At 38.1% G+C, this 25,828-nt stretch overlaps 1 protein-coding gene across 1 annotated transcript in view; it reads right to left on the reverse strand.

Moving 5' to 3' along the window:
* The window catches only part of TEX15 (testis expressed 15, meiosis and synapsis associated), a 77,925-nt gene extending 57,317 nt beyond the window's left edge, over positions 1-20,608 (reverse strand). Inside the window, 2 exon segments of the mRNA XM_033848878.2 lie at positions 8,145-8,220; positions 20,418-20,608. The gene's annotated coding sequence lies outside the window, so the exon portion shown is untranslated.
* Positions 20,609-25,828: the final 5,220 nt, after the last annotated feature.

Here is a 25,828-nt window from a genome sequence, read left to right on the forward strand (position 1 = left end):
AGTTAGGGTGGAAACAGCAGATTCTAACCAAAATCTCTAAGAACCACTGCCCTAGAGATGCTCTTGCACATGCATTCCTAAAGGCAAGTAATCTTCCAAGCAGCACTGTCACTGAACAACTAACTGAAATGTCTATCACCAACCAGCAGATAAATAAGCTGTAGTATATATACCAGGAAATACAACACATGAATGAAAATGAGTGAACCCCAACCATATGAAACAGAATGCCAAATCAAGTTGCAAAAGATTAAAATATGATTCCATTTATATAAACTTTAAAAAAACATGCAAAACTGAATAATTTGTAAGAGTGGAAATATGACAGCAGGCAAAGCATTAGCTCAGGTGTGTTAACAAACTTGTAGAGTCTCAATAGAAAATTTTCAATCCTACACAGGTGAACAACTGAGGCTAGAAAAACGTACATACAGAAGGGTTTAGACAAACTTGTGCTTAACAGATCTATAGTAATATCCTTCCTCCTCGTCACCATTCATTCATGGTGATCCATTATGTAGGCATGATTGATGACTGATAAAACTACTGTATTATTTTTATTCCAGGAAACATTTTTTCAAATTCCCATGCTTTTCAATCATTTATTAAAGTCAATATGAATTGGAATGTAGTATTTTTATCTTCCCCACCAAAAGATCACTATTAGGTTAACAGTCGATATTATATCAAGTGGCAATCTATAACAGAAAAAATATGACAGAAACAGAAAAAATATGAGTTACACAACTGAGTGGTAGCTGAATGCTGCCAAAAGAAAAATCTAACCACTAAAAATGTACTATTTTTCAATAATCCCAATTCCCTTTACCATTCCATACTGTACCTATTATACTTTATACATTTCTTCAAGTATTATACTAGTCTTCACCCTGACCAGCCCATTACTGACAGCAAACAGAGGCCTAAATGTTCCAGGAGGAACTGCGTACAACCAGAATTATGTTAGTATATTAAAAACTTACCTTTTAATGATTTAAGTGAGTTTTACATTTTCAGATTTTTACATCAATCTTAATTCTTAAGTTTGTTAAAGAAGTAATCATAACTCTAAAAATAGTTATAATTACTCTGTGTTCATCCTAATCGGAACCATTTCAATGTTCTAAAATTCACTGATCTTGTGACATGTAGAGAAGGTAAGATCAAATCTCTAATACGACCACTGATATCATATACTGAATTATATAATAATCTTATCAATAGACAAAGGATACTTACTTTGATCAAATACTGTTGTCTTTGATAGTTTTAGCTACAATCACCACTGAATATGAAATTGGTATAAAAAGAGACATGGATTGTGCAACCAGAAACCAACTGGTCTTACTGGTAGGACTAAAGTTTCACAAGTCCAATAACATCAGGAAAAAGAGGGCTGGGGTGAAAAGAGACAACATACTAAAGTTATGGAATCCTTAGCTCTTTTGCTCTTCCTGGCTCACAGAATGTCAGTACTACAGAGAATACCCTCTGCAGGTATGGAAGGGCTAAAATACATATATATTTAACATGTACCCTTTTGTAGAAAGCCACCATAAGATGTGCTTTGGGGAAAAAAAAAAAAGAGAATGAATCTAAAATGAAGATGACATGGGATAAAAAAAAAATGAAAGGTTCCAAACAGGGTAGTAATCTTAGGATGGATGAGAGTGGCACATAACTTCTAGGAAGCCATCAGTCTAGACTAAAGCAGAAAAATGGAGGCTCTAAGAGACAATTCTCCTGGTCAAAAAGAAAAAGGAATTTATATGTCTTAGCCAATAAAAACAAGACTGACAAGTTATGGGTACATTTGCAGAAAAAAATTATTAGACTTATAGAAAAGCAGGCTAAAAAAAGCAATGATTATCCTATGGAGAACAGACAGCCACAGTTGTAGTAAACAATATCTGTATCATAACAATGTGAGCATTGACTTCTAACAAAAAATTTTATGTTGGAAGAATGGGGGAAGGTAGCGGAGTGGTGGTGGCTGGATGGAAGAGCTTTGTTCTCATTGACCATAAAGACAAAAATCAGTGGATAATTTCTATAATTGATAAATCAAGAAATACTATTGAAACCATATTATCTCTAAGTGTGGAGGGGAATACCCAGGAGAGTAACTGTAAGAGTTGAAGGTGGCTGCCCCTAGGAAGTAAAACTAGGAACAGAAGAGAGTGGGACAATGGACAACTGTTTTCCAGTATACATCTCTAGTACTATGACTTTTTAAATAATTCCATGTATTAGTTTGATTAAAAGAAAAAGTTAAAAAGTAAGTTTTTATATGTCATATTTCCATAAAAAATAATACAAATGAATATATATACAAAACAGAAACAGACTCACAGATACAGAAAAAAACTTGTGGTTACCAAAGGGGAGAGGGAAAGGGGGAGGGAAGGAGAAGGGAAAAATTAGGGGTATGGAATTAACAGATACAAACTACTATATATAAAATAGATAAGCAACAAGGATATACTGTATAGCACAGGGAATTATACCCATTAACTTGTCATAACCTATAATGGAATATAATCTGCAAAAACATTGAATCACTATGCTGTACACCTGTGTACTATTGCTGTACACAATACTGTAGATCAACAATACTTCAATTAAAAAAAATAAAGATATAAGGCTATGCTATTACATGTGGCAGCAACTTTGATAGGAATCAGAATATCTAGGAAGAACGTGTAACATCTTTCAGAAAGAGGCAGAGTATTCACTTTGATGGAAAAATATGAACTTTGGTATCAGATGCTGAAGAATTCTCACAGATCCAGGTAACATCCCAAGGAGTATGGGGGAGAGCTTGCTTTTGTTGTGGGAGTGGTTGTTATTGTTATGTAAATGTTCCAAGTCCTTTTCCAACTCTTAATGCTATTTGGCTATTTGTATCATTTAGTTTTTGTAACACACTTGACATTTTTATAAGCGATGTTTGTCTCTTGTTGGAATTGTCTAGTTCATTGAATGCTAAATAGAAAGTAGTGATATTTCATATATGAAAGAAAATTAAGGCTAAAAGAATAGCAACTATAATAGAAAAAGAAAAGAAAAGAAAAATGTTCAGAGGTAAGTGCTTTTATTCAAGTAACAAAATCTTGAAGATACAGGGATTAGATGATAAAAGTATCAACAAAGTTTAAAAAAATCCTTTCTCACTAGAAATGTGCCTGGAAAGGAATGGTTCTTGGCATCCCTACCTGTCCACAATAAGAACTATGCACAGTAACTGCTTTTTAATGTAAACATGAAACTTCAAACTCAGTTTGGGTTGTCACACAACTCTTCACTAAAAAGAATGCATGAGGAGACAGTCTGAGACACTTTAATCAGGAAGAAGAACTGGCTTGTTTCTACTGGAAGGAAATACCATGCGTCACAAAGTAAATTGAGCAAGGAAAAAAAACCGTGGCAGATGATTTAACAAAAGTTAAACAATAATTATGGCTTGGGTTATTGGTAATTTCCTTTTTACTTTCTACTTTTATATTTTCTAATATATTAAGTTCAGAGGGTTAGAGTGAAGACTGTTCTAACATCCTATATTACATAGAAGGATAAATATACTGATTAACTTTAGACCTAAGTTACATATGTATGTTTTAATTTCTAGGCAAATAAGATGGAGGAATAATTGGTTTGGTGAAGAGTCTCACTCATTGATTTGTAAACAATGACATCTAGTTTTTCAATAACTGCTACCTCTCCCAATCTGCTGAGTAGCATGTTCTCTTACAGAGTTCATAACTTTTTTTTAGCAGTGAAATCACAGAGTCCTAACCACTGGACCACCAGGGAATTCCCCAGAGTTCATAACTTTTAACTCACTCTTTATTATTAAGTCTCATTTAATTAAGAGAAAGGAAGCAAACTTATAATAGAGAAAAAGAACAAAAGATAAAAATTATTTTTTTGTAAAAGCCAAAAAAACCTTTTAAATACTTCTGCTAAGACTGATCAAGAGGGAAAAAGACATATTTAAGACAATTCCTTTATGAATCCTAATTTTTTTTTTGCAGTTAGAAAAAAAAAATATTTAAAAATGCATGCAAGGGGCTTCCCTGATGGCACAGTGGTTAAGAATCTGCCTGCCAATGCAGGGGACACAGGTTCGAGCCCTGGGCCGGAAAGATCCCACGTGCCGTGGAGCAACTAAGCCCGTGTGTCACAACTACTGAGCCTGTGCTCTAGAGCCCACGAGCCACAACTACTGAGCCCAGGTGCCACAACCACTGAAGCCCACGTGCCTAGAGCCCATGCTCCACAAGACAGCATGATGAGAAGCCCATGCATCGCAACAAAGGGTAGACCCCGCTCGCCTCAACTAAAGAAAACCCGTGCAGCAATGAAGACCCACTGCAGCCAAAAAAAAAAAAAAAAATTGCATGCAGAGGCTTCCCTGGTGGCGCAGTGGTTGGGAGTCCGTGGGTTCAAGCCCTGGTATGGGAGGATTCCACGTGCCGCAGAGCAACTGGGCCCATGCGCCGCAACTGCCGAGCCTAGGCTCTAGGGCCCTTGAGCCACAACTACTGGGCCCATGTGCCACAACTGCTGAGCCCACGTGCCTGGGGTCTGTGCTCCGTGACAGGAGAGGCCACCACAATGAGAAGCCACCGCAATGAGAAGCCACCGCAATGAGAAGCCACCGCAACAGGGCATGGCCCCTGCTTGCTGCAACTAGAAAGCCCGTGTGCAGCAACAGAGACCCAAAATGCAGCCAATCAATCAATCAATCAATAAAATAATATGGCCATTAAAAAAATGCATGCAGAAAAGTAACTGCCTGAGAATAGCCAATATCCTTAACTGTTATTAAAATTTATTATAATGTTACTATAATCAAAATGATGAAGTATTGGCTCAGGACATATATAGACAGCAGGACCAGAACAGAGTCCAGAAATAAATCGAAGTATCTGTGAAAAATTAATACATAATAAAGGTGTCAAATTGTTAGGAAAGAGATGGCTTATTTATTAAATGGTGGCAACATAAATGGTTATTTTTTAAGGAAACAAGACTAGATCCCTAATTGAGAACATAATATAAAAAAAGTCAAGTTGGATACAGAAGAATTAATCATGATACTCTCTAGCACTGCTAGGCATTTCAGGGGAAAGGAAATGTAGAATGTTAGGAAAATTATTAATGAAATGGAATGAGTGACCATGGGCAAATCCAGCTTCAATAATGATACAAAGTATGCCAAGAGGCTGATAAAAAATACAACCGTGAAAGGGGTAGAGATTATAGTGAAGATAAAAAAGCAGCAGGGGAGAGATGAAATGGGAGGCATGGAAGAAAGAGATGGTAGTCAAAAAGGTTAAGAGAACGTCTGCAGTCCCATAAGAGTGGCAGTTTCTGGTAATGCGTTTCCAAGCAGAAATGAAGCACTACACTGAGGAGGCCAAGAGCAAAAAGATCCAGGCGCATGGAAAGGAATTGGATGATGACAGAAAACTGGAAGGAGAAATCCCTTCTGAGGTCACAATAAACACATAGAACACTAAGAGGGAAAACATGAATACTGGAGGATTTTTAGAAGATCTCCCACTGGTCAAGCTGAACTGACCATTAGAGAGTAAAGGATTATGATCTGTATGATGAGAAGCAAAAAGGCTCAGATGAAAAAAAAGTATAGCTTAATGACTCAAAGGTTAACACCTAACTTCATACAAACAGATTTTCAATAAATGTCTCTTGAATTGAGGTGGGGGGAGTTAGAGAGGTAAAGTCAAACAATATACTGTTTGTCATGGGCTGGGAAACTTGAAACCAAATTTTGTTGAAGGGGCAGAGAATGCCCCTAAGCTGCTATCAGTAAAAAACCCTCTATTAAATAATTGCCTTCTTTCACTTAAAGAATGTTATGGACCTTTATTTGTCCATTAATTTGGGCAGGAGCACCTGGCTGAGCATCAGACCATTTGTTCTTATTGATTTCAGATTCAACATCCATGAAACCATTATTGTGTGTCACATATCGCATTAGATATAGAGATTATTCAAAAGGTTTAATGTCAACGCTTTGTGAACATACACATTTAAAGAAAGCTCGACTTCATTGTAGTAACTTAGAAAGTTCTATTCTTAGTTCTCTCAAGTTCTTTAACTAGAGGTTTAGCTATAGGTGACTTGGAGCTCTGGAGGAGAGAGGGACATCTGGAATGCCTAAATGCAGAACAATGATAATCATAAAGTTGTTGTGTTCTTTTTAAACTGCCCCTCAGTCTTATACACAGAAGGTGGAAGTTATTAAATAAAAAATGTTTCTGGATCACCTCCACCCTCTTCACATAAAGTTAATAGAAAACTAGAAATAAAATAGCAAAGGAGGTTCAAGAATAGTTTTATTTTGCTTCTAATTTTATTAAACATGGCCATTAGGTCTATCTTATCATTTCTTTGCCACTCATCATGTTTACTTTGCCATTGCCAAATCTCAGAATCTTTTAGAAAGAGCACCATGTGGAGATTATCAAATCCTTTTGGAGAAGATGAGTCATCTGTTGAGTCCTAGTTCCCTGGAGGGCATTATTCTAAATCAAGACAAGGGCTTTTAACAGCTACACAGTAATTCTAGTAGGTACCTGGACTCACTAAAGAAAAAAAACAAGGAAGATTTAAAAAAAAAACAAAAGAAAGAAAAGACAAAGCAACAACCCCCAAGAGAACAGCTCTGCTCTTCTCATACTTGTTTTACTTAGGTTTAAAAGATTTTAGACAAGCAGAACTGTGTGCTTCTGAAATCAGTGCCCGAATCAACCACTTCCCCAGAAAGACACGCTGTATCAAAAGAAAATACCTTACGTTAGAATGCACTACATCTTTAAACTCCTAGAAATTTATAGTAAAACGTTACTAACTTGAACTATTCGGGGAGAATAAAATCTTACTGCCTTGGGGTGATCTATTCGGGGAGAATAAAATCTTACTGCCTTGGGGTGATATTATGGAATGTTACCAAGTAAAAATCCAAGAGAAGCTCTCAGATTTGTTCTGAAGACTTTACTAAGATTGAAAAAGCAATTTTTCCCCAAATGCAAAAAAGTCTAGAACTAATCACAGTGACCAGTTAAAATATAAGGGAAAAAAATCTAAATTGTCAGCCCCAGTTACAAGTAGCTGAGGGTAACCTGGCTAGAGAGCTCACCCTCTTGTGACTTAATCCAACTTCTCACTTTCCTTCTAAATTTTATGGAACTGGTTTGAAAAAGAATTTTTTCACCAGTATTTATGACACAGTATACAAGATATCAGCAGACATGGGTTTCCTGTCCTGATTCTACCACTCACTAAATGTCTGCTCCTAAGCTTTACTCTTCTCATCTGTGTTTCAGTAAGGCTTAAGGCTATATTGTAAACTGTACTACCTCCCCTTCTCTCTACCACTTTCAGGCTCTATTTATTTACATTTTCTCTGTAGTTCCATGTATATGCAAGAAATTGTATACTGTATGCAAGCTGATGCCATTAAAGTTTGATAGCTTCATAAGTTAAACAGCCCTGATCCCTCCACTAACTTTCAAGTGACTAAGAAAAAGTATTTGCCTAGAGTACTTCCGTCTATGACTATGGCACTTGTGTTCTATTAAATGTCAACAGTTGGTTCACTTTCTATCCTCTGAGATGTTTTGTTTTTAGAATCAACTAAATATCATTTAAAACCCATCTGATTAGTATGTGGGTGACCAAATGTGGCAATACCACTTTTGATTAAAAATACATAAAAATGAAAAAATCTGGATACCAAATAACTGTTTCTCATTCTGCGTATGTACTGGTTCAAAAGACAATTCCAAACTTTGATTACCACAGATGTTCTAAGCAATATTTGCATACTGGCCTGACTTGCCAACTGATTCAAAAATTCAATACTTATGCTAAATTAAGGTCAGTTTTGTATGGGCCAGTCTTCTCCACCGGACTATATTACCCATTTTTCTATCTCCAGCACCAACTATAGTTCCTTATAAAGTTAGTGAAAAAATACACAGATTCTTCAGGTATTTTTTTATTGCCAATTATTTATGGCAATCATAAAGTGGAAGAGCTTACCCCAGGTGGGTTAAAAAAAAGTAAATACTATAAGTAATAGCAGTAGTGAAGCCATTACTTGAAATACTTACCACTCTTCAATGGAATGTACCATCATATGGTTATGATCAGGACTCAGTCCATACATGAAAAATGACAAAGGAATGTCTACAAAAAAACAAAAAGGCAGAAATATGTACAGTCAGAAGCTCCTTCCAGAATCACCTCTTCATCCACTTTTTTCTTCCTGATTTCTGCTGGCCTTTCACTCCTGTTTCATTTGGGGGGAAGGAGGGGTTGATTTTCTGCATGTCTCAGTGCCTTCTCTCTTACACCCTTGCATTCTCTTCTCCTCTCTCATTCCTCTTTTCTCACTTAAGTCTTTCTCTTTCCCTTCAGTACATTCTCATCTGCTATTCAGAATCAGCTCACCACTAGCCACCTAGTAGGGAAAACGACACTGTGACACAGCACATAAGCAGGCTCTTGGATTTCATATACAGCACAAAACACTAAACAACATTGCTAGTTTTATACCAAAATCTTAGTTAACAGTCATTGTAAACAGTTGTGATACATGCCATGCTCTGTGTACTTTATATACAGTATCTCATTTAATTTTCATTGATTGTAGTATTATTCCCATTTTCCTGATGAGAAAACAGAGACTCAGAAAGTTTAAAACACTTGCCTAAGGTTACCCAACTGTGAAGTTGGTTTTCAAGTCCAGGCATGATGTCTGGATTCTAAACCACTATGCTATCCCAACCAGTTCTTAAGCTTCTTTCTAGAGGCATTTAAACCTTAACTCTGATTATATGCACCGTTATGATTAGTCCAAATCTTGGTACCTTGTTATAATTAGCTTCACGTTTATATGTTGATTTCAGGATAATACTACTTATGCCCTCATTTCAGGATATTACTGAATTATTACTTATGCTTTGACTTCAGGATAATACTATTGATTACATGGTAATATCTATATGTTACTAAGCCATACATTAAAATGCTACACATTTTTTAAGATAATGTACTTTTTATTAGTGAAAACATCCAGCAAAATTTTGGACTGACCTCAAATTCTAGATTTTTTCTTTTCTCCAAGTTAAACATTCAAGAATACAAAAAGGTATTTAAAATAGACATTTAGATCCATTTTTGAAAATACCATTACTACACATTTTAAAACTCAGTGTATAAACAAAAGAAAATCTTATCCTTTACTAATTTGCCTATGTTTTACTCAAGTGCTTCAATGAAGTGTCACTGCCCAAGAGACCCAATAAATAAAAGGATACAATATAAAAAAAACAGTCGGGGGTAGGCGTAGTCATGTAGTATCAATGTAATAAGGATGAGAGACTGGCGTATAAAAATGAAATGCCAAATAATTTAGGAAGTAGAAATTCTGAGCAATTTGATAGTGATGGTTCATCCTATAATGTGAGCTGGCAGTCACATAAGAATATCAAAACTGGGACTTCCCTGGTGGCACAGTGGTTAAGAATCTACCTGCCAATGCAGGCGACACGGGTTCGAGCCCTGGTCTGGGAAGATCTCACATGCCGCGGAGCAACTAAGCCCGTGTGTCACAACTACTGAGCCTGTGTGCCACAACTACTGAAGCCCGTGTGCCTAGAGCCCATGCTCGACAAGAGAAGCCACTGCAATGAGAAGCCTGCGCACCACAACCAAAGAGTAGCCCCTGCTCGCCACAATTAGAGAAAGCCCGCGCACAGCAACGAAGACCCAACGCAGCCAAAAATAAATAAATTCATTTTTAAAAAAATATCAAAAATGGTATGAAATATTTAGTAATACTTATATGGATAATATGTATATTTGGAAGTTAATGATTAGTGGCATCTGTATATCTACTATAATTACAGTAAGTTAAAATATAATTTTTAAGTCAATACATCAGTAAGAATCTGAAGCAAACTTGTAAATTAATTTGACTGGCATGTCTAAAAAACAAGTATGTATAAGAATATAAACATTTCCAATTTTCTTTTAATTTGATCATGAAAGTTGCTCAAGGAAGGATGTTAACATAAAGACACCTGCAGAGCTGATCCAGGCTTTCTGGAATAGCAAAACAGTGGCGAACAAAACCCCTGGAATAGGGGAAAAAAACTGGTATGGGGACAGTGAAATTACTGAGCAACACCAACCACAGGTTGTAACAAAGAAGGTACTGATCTGGAAAGCCTTTCCACAAATTCACGGGAGATACTCTATTAAGAGAAAAACTAGATGCGTCTTCAAGACTTTTTTCCTCTACTAGAACCTATCTAGTATAGAAACTCTGACTTGAATCTGCAGAGGATGTATGCATTTGATCTGTGTGGGTATGGCTGAAACATTCAATTAAAGTTTTTATTAAACTTAAGAATTCTGGGGAATTCCCTGGCATACAGTGGTTAGGACTCTGCACTCTCACTGCCAAGGGCCTGGGTTCAATCCCTGGTTGGGGAGCTAAGATCCCACATACAAGCTGCACGGGGGCTTCCCTGGTGGCGCAGTGGTTGAGAGTCCACCTGCCGATGCAGGGGACACGGGTTCATGCCCCGGTCCGGGAAGATCCCACATGCCGCAGAGCAGCTGGGCCTGTTAGCCATGGCCGCTGAGCCTGCACGTCCGGAGCCTATGCTCTGCAACGGGAGAGGCCCCAACAGTGAAAGGCTCGCGTACCGCAAAAAAAAAAAAAAAGCTGCATGGCGTGGCCAAAAAACCCAAAAACCAAACAAACCAAAAAACCCAACAACAATAAACTTAAGAATTCTGTATTCGTTGATCTATTTCAGATTTTCTTCTTTAGAACAATTTAGCAAGAAAAAATGGCTTACAAAAGAGTTAGGGGAAAAAAGCGTGAGTTCCATTTCATTTTAATCTGTTTCAGGAGATGCTAAGAACATGTTGTGTAAGAATTCAAGTGACAAGGAATCAAGTCTAGAAAACTGTTTAGTTGTGAGAAAAAAATCCGAAAGCAATGTCAACTTTCCCATTCTTTAGGAAGTTGTATTAGAGAACAGAAAATAGAGGAACAAACATCAACTCCAGAAGATAAACAAGCAACACATGTTTGCGTATAAAATTACTTTGGAAAACTAGGTAAGCTTGTTATGAATTTGTCAAATCAACACTTATTAAGTGGAGCACAGGGTGCCGGGTGGTAAGCCAAGGTTCAACAACAGATCACAAGAGGAAATGAAATAAAGAAGTTTATTATTCACAGGTCCTAACGGAAGTACTTGACACACCTCAAGAAACCACATGGGGAGGTCAAGGCAGAGTGCAGACAGAAAGAAGCAGGACCTGAAGCACACACCTTTATCAGGGTAGGTGTGTGAAGTGCTCTGGGGTTCCTGGGCTAAGCCTGCATTGATCAATTCAAACCAAAAGAGCAGGGTTTTGGTAAGCCACATGGGCACAAAAGGGGAAGGCAATGGGGACAGGTGACTGTCGGGGCAGTTCTATCAGAAACCTGCATGTGCTTGTGACTCTGAGGGCTACTATTTAGGGCATGCACTTGCATGAGGGGGCTAGTGTCAGTTTAAGGTCACCTCAGGCTGCTTGGCCAAACCAAATGAATGTCGAGGCAGCAATACCATGCAGTAGCTTAGCTAAACTCTTGACAAATCGTGAGATGAAAAGCAGAGAAACGAAGTGATCAGTGTGGCAAGATTTGGGTAAAGAATCTATTCCACTCAATTAAATTCAATTATTTAAGCAGGTGAGTTTTAAATCAGTTTTTAAAGAAGTCTGAAAAAAAAGTCTCATGTTGAGAAAGAAGACCTAAACAGAGACCTCTGGAAAAAAATATTCAGTAAGTTTGCTATCCAAGTATATATACTTTTACAGATTACAGATCATTGGTGTGCAAGCACCAGGAACTAACATTCACATTCATGAAATTACCTGTATTTCTGGTCTTCGTGAGCCAAGGGCAGTGGTTCTCAAATTACAGTCCGTAGACCAGCAGCATCAGTATCCCCTGGAAACTTACAGGCAATGAAAATCTTCTGGCCAGATCCTAGACATACTGAATCAGAAACTCTGGGAGTTGGGACCAGCAATCGTGATTGGACAAGTTCTCCAGGTGATTCTGATGTAAGCTAAGTTTGAGAACTACTGGTAGATAATGCTGAGGAAAGCATCCAATCAGCTACGTTAACAACTGTTCCTTTCTTTCACTTTTTCTTTTTAGTATTAGCAATCTCTTTCAACCAGTATCACTATTAGGAGAAAGAAATGCTCTTAACTGGGAACCTCACTTTCAGACTTAATGCTCCTGCAGAGAAAGAATCCAAAAGAAATTTTAAAAGAATGTGGTTTTGCTTTCTGGGAAGGGAAGGGAGACAGTTATTCATTTAACAAGTATATAACAAGCAGCTACCTTGTTCCAGGCACTCAGCAGGATGAAAAGACAAGGAAATAGAAAAGAACTCTGAAAGCCACCAACAATTTTATTTTGGGTACCATTCAATGCAATACTAATAACACAAACTGCCTATTCTTGGAGTACACATAGGCAGTAATACCCACATGAGTAATTGGTATTTATATTGAAGCAATGGACTAACAAAGCAAAAAAACCACGTTATCCCTGATGATCTAGGATTAGTGGTTCTCCAGCTTTTAACATGTATCAGAATCACCTGGTCGGCTTATTAAAACACAGATTCCTAGGTCCCATCTCCAGAGTTTCCAATTCATTATGTCTGAGCTGAGGCCCCCAAATTTCTATTTCTAATAAATTCCCAGGTGATGCTGATGGTCCAGGAACCACATTTTGAGAACCCCCAATCTAGATGGTCAGGCACAATAAAATTTGGGCACTCCACAAAGGGAACGTCTAAGGATTACCAGCACATTTCTCAAGACTTACTCATTTATATTTATTGCTGGGATTTAGTCTGTCGCCCTCAGGGCAAATAGAACAGGCAAGAGAGAGATTACTTTTTAAACTATGTGTCATTTAACAATTTTATCAAGATAACCCACGATCAGTTGTCTATGTTGGATCAATGAAACTCCAATATGAGGGATTTCCTAAACTAGAAGCAAAAACTAGTCCTCAAACATTTCCATGATTTTGTTCTGACTCAGAAATCCGAATCTTGTTTTAATATTCTGTCCCATGTGGATGGACTTCTCTAAAAATTTGGCGCAGGCTCTCCCTCTGGGCCCAAGGAAAAGCCTGTATCTACCTAATTATACATAGTCAAGTGACAGTAAAGCTAAAAGTAATTTACATGCTTTACAGACTATCCCAAGAGCCTAGGCTATGGGAAAGAGTACTTCTAGTCCAGCTGCTTTTCAACAGGGGGATAATTAAGGTTAAGGGGCCCCCAAGGCTTCAGGGTCCCCTGGTTCCTTTCCCTTTAGGGTCTAGAAGTTTTGAGAAAAATAGGTCAGGTTCCACAAAGAGGTCAAGGTCATTGTGGCTACAAAGGTGAGAAAACAGATCAACTCTTCACTAACTCGATCCTCCAGTCTTTAGTCCTTCCTTCAATCTTCTCAAATGCCCAAATTCTGACTGGACTGACCTAAACAGAATCACTCAACCATGGAGTAAATTAGCAAATGATAACTTGCAACCTATTCCATAACAAGGAAGATAACCTGGATTACGTAAATGGATTATCTACCCTTATCCTCCATATCAACCTTGTTTTATAATATTTATAGACAAACACAAAGAGAAAGTAACTGCTACTGCTAAGAATGCCTTCCTCTAAATTACTGAAACTCACTGTATTGTAAACACAGTGAAAAGCAAATGACAACAGCAAGAAAGTTGCCACCTTGCCTGCTTAAAGTCACTTCTTGTCCTCCCTATGCAGATATAAACAGAGAGATGAGTGCTTGGCCAAAATCCTGGAAATTAGAGGTGTTGCTGGAAGGATGTAAAATATGGAAGTTAATTGTGTTACCAGGCTGTGAAAGATGAAGACTAGATCAATCAATCAATATAACCCCAAGCTGAGTGCATTCTCTACTCAGCAGGTGGAAATAACATGCAAAAGGAATTAGGGAATTGTTGTAAAAGCAAGGGGATAAGATTAGCAGCTAATCTACTATGGCTGTGAGACTTTTTAAAAGACATTAGGGAAATACAAAAGGACTAATCAAATGATTAATGATAATGACATACAACTTTCAAGGGGATTAAAAACATAATACCCTTGGAAGAGAAAGAATAAGAGCACCCTATTTAATCCTTGTAGAAAGCTTATCAGTTACCTTCTCTATCAGCAAAGTAATCTCTAAAATTGGTCAGATCTACACCAAGGGGGGAAAGTGGCGGGATGAATCGGGAGATTGGGATTGACACTGACATATATGTATGTGTATGTATAATATGTATGTATATGTATGTATAATATGTATGAAATAGATGTATAATATGTATGTATATGTATATATAATATGTGTAAAATAAATAACTAATAAAAACCTGCTGTATAAATAAATAAAATAAAATTCAAAAAATTAAATTAAATTAAATCGGTCAGATCTAAAATCCACACAATTCATTTTTATTTATGTAGGAAAAATAACTGTATCGGTAACATATGAGGCATTGCTAGATAAATGTCTAACTAGGACTGAATCAGCTTTTCCTCCTGCACTGGATTGTTTTCTAGTTAAAAACCAAGAGTATTTGTCAGATTGCCCTCTAAGATCAATGAACTGTTCACTGAATCATTCTTGGTATTCAAGATGTTCTCATCAAAAATATTCAAAATATTAAGCTCATTAAAATTAAAAATATTAAGCTCATTAAAAATATTAGGCTATCTTTCTGTATAGGTCCAAAAAATTCAACAGTAGTTTAATTTTCTACACATCTTGGTATGGAAAATATAGCTACCAATCATTATTCACCTAATATGTCCACTGAACCTAAAAGTAAATGTATGGCTGAGGCCAGAAAAATAAGGTACAAAAATTTTTTTAAACATAATTAATATTGAACTATGTATATTTGTAACGGAGTCATGCCCAGAAAACAATAATATGCAATTATAATTCCTAAATAAATTTATCTAATTATACATCCTTCTCATGAAGAGGCAGAATGTTCATTTAAAAATTAGTCATTTTTCCCCATATTTAAATTTGAGAAGGTAACAACTGTCAATTATCCAATCTTCTTTTGTATTGGCAACAGACTAATAAATGTGCATATTTACTAACATTAGAATAGATCTTTATATATAAAGAACAAACTAGTGGTTACCAGTGGGGAGAGGCAAGAGGGGAGGGGCGATACAGGGGTAGGGGATTAAACTGTTAGGTATAAGATAAGCTGCAAGGATATACTGTACAACATAGGGAATATAACCGATATTTTATAATAATTGTAACTGGAGTATAATCTTTAAAAATTGTGAATCACTATATTGTACACCTGTAACTTACACAGTCATACATCAATTATACTTCAATAAAAAAGAATAGATCATAATATGTCTATTTATAACATCTCATTCATTTTAAGACTCTACCTAACTCTAGTAACAAACAGGCTTCTCAAAATTCTGTAGAAGCCGTTTAATCATGCAATGTCTAAAATACTAAAATACACCTGGTGGGTATAACACCAAGTAGATAGACTGGAAACTTAAAAAGACTTCAAAGAAACCTGTAGGCAAACCTTGAATATTATCGAGTTCTCAGAAAAAAAGGAACTAGAATACGAGTCACAGCACCTTAGACAGAGAATGAACTTGGTTCAGTTTTCTTGACTTCGTTGATGCTATTCTTTTACTAGACTTTCAATGCCACTTTTGGATAGTGTATAAATATCAAGGTGACCAAGACAGAATAATGTACCATTAGCTTTTCTTCAGACTCAGCAAATTTAGCATAAGTGGCTCAGATAGATTGTTTTTAGAGGAAAATTATTTAACTTATGCCATAGATCAGAAATAAATATTTTTAGGGCAGTCTGGTAAAGCCAGATCACCTGGTCAAATCCTGTTCTGCCTCTTACTATCTGTGCAACTTTGGACCACTTACCTAATCTCTGTGCCCCAGTTTCTTCATATATAAAAATAGGAAAACTAATAAATATCAACTCAGTTAATTCAGTTAATTGACACTCTCCTGTTGTACTGGTTAACTAAATTAATATACACAACATGTAGAAAAATGTCTGCTTTATAAAAGTGCTATGTTAAGTGTTGGCTATTATCGGTGCATGTTTAATCACATAAGGAGGTGTAATTTTTTAATCTTTAGAGTTTAATACTAATCATCTAACATTCCTCCATTCTTTTTCAACTAGATACACTATTTATTGACCTGTAAAGCCCTATTCTCTTTCCAGCCTTAAGAGAGAACAAGCATATATAAAGCGCTTGTATTTGTATGGGCTAAATACCTCAGATGGGTAGGCAAACAGTAACTTTGGAGAAACTAAAATAGTAGGTTTAGTTGATTGGAATGGGCTTGAAAGACACCTGCAAACATAACATTTGGGTCTTCTAGAGACAGAGAGAAGATGGCTTTGTGGAGCTTTTAAAACTTGGTCTTTTGCGGTTCATTGAAGTTGCTTCCTATTCCTTGGCTAAATATGATGTCACACAAACACACCTCAGAGAATGTAAAGGATGTATAAACCTTAAGTAAGATTATCACTCCAAGCTCAAAGGGCTTACAGACTTCCCCGACCACCACTACAATATGCAATTCTACTCGCAAAGAATCTGACTTTATAAAAGCTTTGTCCTTTTTGGATTTGTTCAATTATACTAATGGCACAAAATTGAGGTTATGTTTTCATCTATATTAAGAAGTATTTGTTCATATCTCCCTTTACAAATGACAATTTATTTTTTGCTCATGGTTTCTGTTGAGATCAAGCATTAAAATGCTTATGTGAGCTTTAAAGATCTCTCTAAACAAGGCTTTACTTGTAAGTCACAGAGTACAGGACACTGCCCTATCAAAAAAGAGGTCACTACAAGATGCAATAAATGTGGATCAATGGAAAAAGCAAAGGATTGTCAGTCAAAAACCTAGGCTTGAGGCCTTAGCTCTGCTACAAACTAGCTATTTCAGTTTATAAAACTGCAAATGGATTCTTCTAAAAACAACCTCTCTCATGGTTGCTAAATTTGTTTTGGGGGGAGGGAGTCTCATACCCTTTAGAAAGTCTGAAAAAGCCATGTGTCTTTTCCTCAACAAAAATTAACACAATTTACTCATTTTTTGCAAAGAATTAGGGGCTTCAAGTAATCACTGAAGTCCATTTATCCCAAGTTAAGAATTTCTAAATGAGAGAATTATAATGGTCCCTGATTTAATATAAAAAATGCCATTTAGTCATTTTCATCCCCCCGGCCCCGCCCACACTTTGCAGTCTTGCTGCTCAACCTGTAAATATACCAGTGCTAACAAGCTTATGCTTAGAAAAGTGTAAAGGAAATGTTGTTTTAGCTTCATTGGCAAAAGGAAAGTATTTCCCCATCTTGAGGCGTGTGTGCTCCCATAGGAGATTTTAGATTTCCATTCTGACAAGCTAGATACTCAAATCAGTGATTTTCTCTATTGCATTATTGCCCTCAAAATCCTCAAGTTGAATTACAGTAAACCTCTCAGAGAAACTTAAAAATCGAAATATTTTTTGTATATCTAGGGTCTAATAAGCACTACCAAAGCTATCCAAAAAGGAAAATTAGGTTCTGATAAGGATTTAATCGTCCACATATAGTCACAGCCGCACTGCTGAAAGCCAAAGCTGTAGTTGCAGCTTTGCCAGAGTCTCAGCTGTTGTAATTAAAGGCAGACCCTCAGGAGCAGCTATCATTAGTTTTGAAGAGCAGTAATTACAAAGGCTTTGCATTCTGTGGATTATACATTCCAAGCATACAGAGTTGCTACCAGACTTCAGGGACTATCTTAACAGGCAAACTTGCTCATTAAAGCAATCATCAAATTTATTCTATACATGTGTTTAAAATTTTCTAAACTTTGCTTAGCTTGTTGTGCAACTTTACCTCACCTCATAAAATAGAGATACTTCTAAAAAAGTTAAGTTCTGACAATCTAACTCTACTACTGAACTAACTTTAGAAAACAAAGCATTACAGTGCTTCTCTGGTGGCACAGCGGTTAAGAATCCGCCTGCCAATGCAGAAGACACGGGTTCGATCCCTGGTCTGCGAAGATCCCACATGCCATGGAGCAACAAAGCCCGTGCGCCACAACTACTGAAACCTGCGCACCTAGAGCCCGTGCTCCACAAGAGAAGCCACCGCAGTGAGAAGCCCGCGCACCGCAACGAACAGTAGCCCCCGCTCTCCGCAACTAGAGAAAGCCCACGTGCAGCAACGAAGACCCAACACAGCCAAAAATAAATAAAATATATTTAAATAAATAAATTCCATAAAAAACCAAAGCATTACAAAGTAAAAACCAACTACCCTAGAATATCACTTATAAACATATCAGATCAATAAATAGAACACTGGTGCTCTGGAAATATTTGTTGAACCAAAAGAAGTTACTTTTTGATAAATAAGGATAAGTAACAAAATATGAACTGAAAAAACGGTAAGATTTAGAGGAAAACCAATTCCAACTGTGCAACACAATCACGGTTTTTGATCTGACAGAAAACCATGCAGGCACTTCAAACCCCCAAATCATCCTTCGTGAAAGCACAGATGTTTTTAAATAAATGAGAAAAGAAATAGGAACACAGCAAAAGCAAACCAAAGTAATACGTTTACCAAAACTCCTAATTGCCAGTTTTCTAAAATTAATCTTCAAGTACTGTGAAAATGGTGACTGTTTCCCCTAAATTAAAAATTTTGCAACCCAGGTACAGTATATCCTTCAGCATAATAAAACATAACTTTATAATTTACAAGTGCCCCTGTACACTAGTTGGTGTACTGAGAGAAAAAGTGATCCTCAGGTAACTTGCTCTTGAGTAAAAGTACAATAATATTTCATTAATAAAAGTACGATAATTATACTTTACTGCTTCTGTAATTTTTATAAATAATTGACATATATTGAGCTATAACTGACGTAACATATCACTTTCAGGTGTACAACATTATGATTCCATACGTATATACTGTGAAATAGTAAAAACATTTTTAACATATTAAACTATAAAAATAAAAAACGGCTGAAAAATACACTAAAGGTGAAATGATCACTAGCCACTAGAGTTAAAATTCCAGAAAACGTAAATAAAAGTTATGCTATTTTTCCTATTGTTCAACAGCTGACCTCTACGGATAATTCCCATTTTTCCCTAGTCATATGAATTCTTCAATACATTTTTAAAAAGAAAATGTGCATGGGTATTCAAGACACTTAGCCATTCTTTCCAAATTCTGACATCTTTATGATTGGGTAAGGTTGGGATTTTTAAGTATCTGAGCAAAAAAGTAGAGTTGTTTTTGTTTTAATTAGAAGCTTTTAAAACAGTGAGCAATGACACAGTATTGAAAATGTCTCTACACACTGATTTCACTCCTCCGATCCCCCTTGGGCCTCAAATCTTAAAACGTACCCTCCTTTCCAATCAACAATGTCTTTTGAATGAAGTCTAAAACCTGTTTAGAGTACCTCATAAATAAAATTAACCATTTTCTAAATGTGAACTCAAGGACACTTAAAGCCTGTACTATTTCTAGTCCCTCTACACAAACACGCTTAACACACTGTCAAAGACGGAATTCAAACACTTAAATTATAAGTTTGTGCCACGTCGACTTTGTCCTTTGAAACAGTCCCATATTCATCTGTCAGCCCCAAAAGCAAATAATGAACTCACAGAGTTGGGACGCTTCACGATGCACGTGGAATCCCCAATTTTTAAAAGTGGAAGGGTACTGTGGTATCTTTTAAAGCCTTACAGTTACCAGTAACCTCAGCCTTTCCGTTTTCTGTAACATTACTAAACGGTTTTTTCCACACGGCCACCACGGCGGCCGGGTACCCCCAAACCAAGCATTCCAAATAAGTGGAGTAAATTCAACCCCAAGCATGGAAAGGATGGAAACGGCCTTAAAAGATCTGAGTAGGGCTGGGTTTAGTAAGTGGCTCATACTAAGCTACCTGGCAGCCAGGAGACGTTTTGTGCACGCACACTACCGTGGGATCCACAAGTTTCAGGACGTTCAAAGAGCTGAACCCAGGAGTCAAGAGCTAACGAGGCGAAGCAGCCTCGCAAACCCTCCATTCAGCCCTTACAACGGCCAAAGCGCCCCGAACACGCGACGGCCGCATCCCCGGGCGCGTTAGGTCCGCCCGCACGTCGGGGCTGCTCACCCCTCGCCGGAGCCCCAACGCCCCCCGCGCCCCGCTCCCGAGCCGCCCTCGCCTACCCAAGCGCCCCCACGACCACCCGCTCCTGCAGCGAGACAGCGGGAGGCCAGCGCCGGCGGGCATCAGCGTGAGCGCGGGCTCTGCTAGCTGGCGACGCAGCGCGTGGACGGCCGGGGAGGCCCGGGCGGCTCAGCGCCTCGCGGCGCCGCGAAACCAGCCGTCACCCGGTCGGCCTTCCCAGTCTCCGCGCTCCCGGGGCCGCGTGTCGCGCGTAAGCCCGACATTGCGGCCCCCGGGTGGGCGGTCCCCGGCGAAGCCGCGCCCAGCAGGAGCCCCCCACCCCCACCCCCCGACCCCGAGAAGCCGCGCCCGAGTGTCCGCAGCCCGGAACTAAATGAGTAGAACTTTGGCCACATCAGGCTGCGCGCGGAGGCACCGAGGATTCCAAGCGCCCCCTTCCGCCTTTGGGCTACTGGGAACCGAGGATCCAGGGGGCGGGGGCGAGGCCACGGCCAAGCTGTGGGGCTTTCCCCTCCCGCTGCCTCAGCGTCCCTAGCTGCTAACCCAGGCGTCGGGCTACTTCAGTGGCTCTTGGAACCCAGCAGAGGGGCGCGAGCGTGCGAACTAGCTCATCCGAGAGAAGATAACATTTCACTTTCAGTGTCGGGGCGTCCACGCCCCTCAGAGGCCGCACCTTTGGGTGCAAATCCTGCACTTCACGATCATTAACATTCTCCCTTCAATTCAACCTGAAACCTTGCTAGCTTCTAAATCGCCTCACCGCATCCGCCACATTCCCCACAAACCTTGAGCATCCTTCTTTGCCCAGACAGTTCCTCAGAATCTACATTTTCAAGACGAAACCGAACTTCTTTCTCCGGCACCTGAGGAAACTTCAGGAACGAAGGGGCGTTCCTCAGGCACGTGTGCGCACGCGGTGGCGTCTGTTCGCGCAAGAGGTTACGTCTGCGCCTGCGCAGTGGGCGGAGCCAGAGACCCTGTAGAGGGAAACCAGAGGGGGAGCGGGGAGGGGAGGGGGTAGTGGGAGGCGGAAGGACTCCGCACACTGGTTGGTGTCCCAACGTGAAATGAGTGTTTAGCGAGTACTGTATTTGCATATAGGAGGCCTTAGATAAACGTTTCTGGGATGACTAAATGAACGGTCTATACTTGCTACTGATATCCTTTCGACTCTGATGAAGGCCTGGGTTCTCCTCCATAAAACTGAATAGAGGGCCTTCCCTGGTGGCGCCGTGGTTGAGAGTCCGCCTGCCGATGCAGGGGACACGGGGTCGTTCCCCGGTCTGGGAGGATCCCACGTGCAGCGGAGCGGCTAGGCCCGGAAGCCATGGCCGCTGAGCTTGCGCGTCCGGAGCCTGTGCTCCGCAACGGGAGAGGCCACAGCGGTGAGAGGCCCGCGTAACGCAAAAAAAAAAAAAAAAAAAAAAAAAAAAAAAACTGAATAGAGTGGGCGTTGCTTAAGTAAGCTTCCAGGCATCCGCAATACTTAAATGAAGGGGCCATTCCGGTACATTTTTTGATGACTTTGTAATTCACAAAGTTTTCAAAGAACTATATATGTTCTACAGCTAAAAGCCAACTGCCTTAGCTGGAAGGCTTGAGCTTGGAGGTAGCAAACACTTCACACCAAGTTTGGGGGAGCTAAAATGACAAGATTTTAAAGACTCCTTGCATTAATTATAGCATGGCCTATTACAGCCAGATTCAAGGGCTGTGTAGATCATAGAATCCAGCTACTCCAGTCCAGTCACTTACATTTAATTTCACAGTCGCAGGCCTGAAGCGTCCTTCGCTATTCATGGGTGAAGACTTTGAAACAGGGAACCCAAATGATGCACCATCCCATTTCCCAGTAATCACTTATCATAAGGCACATTTTAAGTGTGTTTTACAACTTGAATGTAGCGTATCGTAGATAATTTTTTAAAATTCAGTCTACAGCAGGGTTTTTGTTTGTATGTTTGTTTTAACTTGAAAGAGGAGCTTCAGGAATATGTGAACACACAAAAGCTATATGAAAATGGAAATGATTAAGTCCAATTTAGTGGGAAAAGATTCTGTAACTTCATCAGATTCCCAGATATGTGACTTCCCCTAAAATGGTAAGAACAGCTTTATGTTTATGTGCCTGGAAAATGCTATTTCTAAAAATTATTTTAAGCTCCGGTTTTATTCCATGTGAAATAAAATTTTATTATTCCTCTTAATCTATTTTGTCAATAAACAAAAGTTCAAAATTAATCTGTTTCCCATTTTCTCGTTCATTGACCCTATCCCTCCTCTTAAACTTAAGAATTAGGGTATTCAGCAACTGTACTCCTAGGACTTTACACCCAAGGGACATGTATAAGAATTTCATACCAACACTATTCATAATTAGCCATATTAGCCATAATAGCCATACATTCATAATAGTACTGGAAACAACCCAAATATCCATCAACAAAAATTGTGGTATATTCATCTACTGGTATACTTAAAAGCAATGAAAACAGAATCAACTACACTTATATGCAGCAACATAGATGAATTTCACGTTGAGGGAAAGAAGTTAGAAAAGAATATATACTGTGAATTTCCATTTATATACTGTTCAAAATGGGTAAAACTAAACTCACATTTAGGGATGCATACTTACATACTTAAAATATCAGAAAAGCAAAAAAGTGATTTCCATTGAAGTCAGTGTGTTGCAGAGCTATAGGTGACTATTTTCTTCATTATGCATTTCTCTAACCTCAAAATTTCATACAATGAACATATGTAATCAGTAGGGGAAAAATAGATACTATTTTTAATAGTGAATAGAAAGGACAAAGATAGAGTGCTACAATGAAACTGAAAAAAGAATTATCTTGTGAACACTATATAACTATATCAAACCTATGACTTTAGTTTCTAGTCCCTCAATTCCCATCTTTGTTTCCTTTTTGAAATCTAAAGAATTTCAAGTTCTGAAGAAAAAATAATCTACCATTTATTTTTTATTACCTAAAAATTAATTTTTGTTTTATTCCCTATCATTTTCTTAGATTTATTTATTTTCTGTTGTCTTCTTGGTTTGGTTAGTTTATTTTCATCTTATTTTTCATATTAAGAAAATGTTTTTAAGACTGTGAGTCTGGGGACTTCCCTGGTGGCGCAGTGGTTAAGAATCCACCTGCTAATGCAAGGAACATGGGTTCGAGCCCTGATCTGGGAAGATCCCACATGCCACGGAACAACTAAGCCCTTGCACCATAAGTACTGAGCCTGTGCTCTAGAGCCCGTGAGCCACAACTACTGAGCCCATGTGCCACAACTACTGAAGCCCACGCACCTATAGCCCGTGCCCCACAATAAGAGAAGCCACCACAATGAGGCGCCCGCGCACCGCAACAAAGAGTAGCCCCAGATCGCTGCAACTAGAGAAAGCCTGCGCGCAGCAATGAAGACCCAACGCAGCCAAAAATAAATAAATATATTTAAGAAAAAAAAAAAAGACTGAGTCAGCCTCTGAGGTCATACATTGGCTTCATCCTATGAATTTTTATGTATAGTATTTTCATTATTGTTATTTTCTAAATAATTTGCGTTTACATTTTTAATTTTATGTCAAGAGTTATTTTGGAAGCCTTTTAAATTTCCAAGTGATTTAGAAGTTGTTTTTTCTGTTCTTATTTCCCAGTTTAATAACAACACAGTCAGAAAATATGATCTGTGCAACTTTGGGGAATTTATTGGGGTTTTTTATGTAGCCTAAAATGTGTTAATATTCATAAAGTTCCTATTGCTGTGTTCTGTAGTGTACAAAGTTTAGCATACACATACCTTACAAATCATTATTTAGAACATTCAATTCTTTTTTTCCAACTTATTGTTTTTGCCTTTTGATTTTTCCAAGAAATCAGAGAAATGTGCACTCAGAGAAATGTGCTTCTATCAATTTCTCCTTGAATTTATGGCCACTTCATATTATTTAGTACATAAAGCTTTATGAAGATTATATTTTCATGTATATTGGATCTTTTCTCAAAATAAGATGAATCTCTTTATCACATTAAATGTTTCTTTCTTCCTTAAATTCTGCTTTAATTGGTATTATTATTGCTATTCCTTTTTACTGTTAACATTTGCATCTTATTTCTTTTACTTTTCTGTGTTATTTGGTTTACCTATTTTTAATAAACAGTGTGTAATTAAATTTTATTCCTTGTTAATTTCTTTTTAAAAAGGGATGCAAAACCTTTGTAGGTATAACTGACATTAGTCATCTTTTTTTAATGCTATTTTTCATGCATTTTTGTTGGGTTTTTTGTTTGTTTTATATCTTTTGATACATGGATTACATTTTCTTTTGTTCTCCTCTAGTGTTTTGGCAGGTACAGATACTTTTGTTAACTAAATAATAATAGAACTTGTTCGTTCTAATTGTCACAAATGAAAACTCTGCCATTTCTTCCACTTGGCAACTAATTCAATTTCTATTTCTACCTGCTTCCTTTTTGCCACAGTCTATTGGTTTATAATCTCATCCTATGTTTAAATTTTTAGCATTATAAAAATTATTTAATACTTGGGAAAGTTTGTCACACAACTAATACATAGGAAAAATGCTGAGTACCTTAAATTTATAAGTGCAAGTCAAAGAATAAGTTCGATTATCTAAGTTTATAAATAGGACTAAATGTTTAACAAACGCCCTTTAGAGTAATTTTTATAATTTACTACATTTATAAATCAAATAATAAGATTTGTAAGGCTATTCTTAAGATTTTTTAAGTGTTCCAACACTAAGCTTAAGAGTTAAGCTTAAGGGCTTCCCTGGTGGCGCAGTGGTTGAGAGTCCGCCTACCGATGCAGGGGACACGGGTTCGTGCCCCGGTCCGGGAAGATCCCACATGCCGCGCGGAGCGGCTAGGCCCGTGAGCCACGGCCGCTGAGCCTGCGCGTCTGGAGCCTGTGCTCTGCAACGGGAGGGGCCACAACAGTGAGAGGCCCGCGTACCGCAAAAAAAAAAAAAAAAAGCTGTAGGGTTAGCAATAAGAGCAGGATTTTACCAAGGTAATGGTGAACTTTAAGTGGAATCTACACCCCAGGCATGCAAAATAGCATGTTTTAGAGTTGGCAAGGACTTCAGAGATTCTGGAAACTGAGGTCACAGATGTTAAGTAAGTTGCCCAAAGTCACACAGCTATTACTTTATTAAATATTTGTAAGTAAATAATATTGTTTTCTTCCTATTAAGAAATCACTTATTCCCCACACGTTGTACTCCATGTGAAATGAGATTGAAGAGGAATGGGTTATTGAAAGAATCAGTGTCTTTCTAGAGAGAAAGACAGTGCCACTTTCCGAATAGATTTCATGGTTAGTTTGTTTGTGCAACTGGGTTTTAACCCAAAACATCTTTGCATCAAGAATATTGGTTTGTTCTTTCCTCTCACTCTTTCTTTCCCCAACACTGAGA

Source organism: Tursiops truncatus, chromosome 21 (assembly GCF_011762595.2).
Source record: "Tursiops truncatus isolate mTurTru1 chromosome 21, mTurTru1.mat.Y, whole genome shotgun sequence".
NCBI lineage: Eukaryota > Metazoa > Chordata > Mammalia > Artiodactyla > Delphinidae > Tursiops > Tursiops truncatus.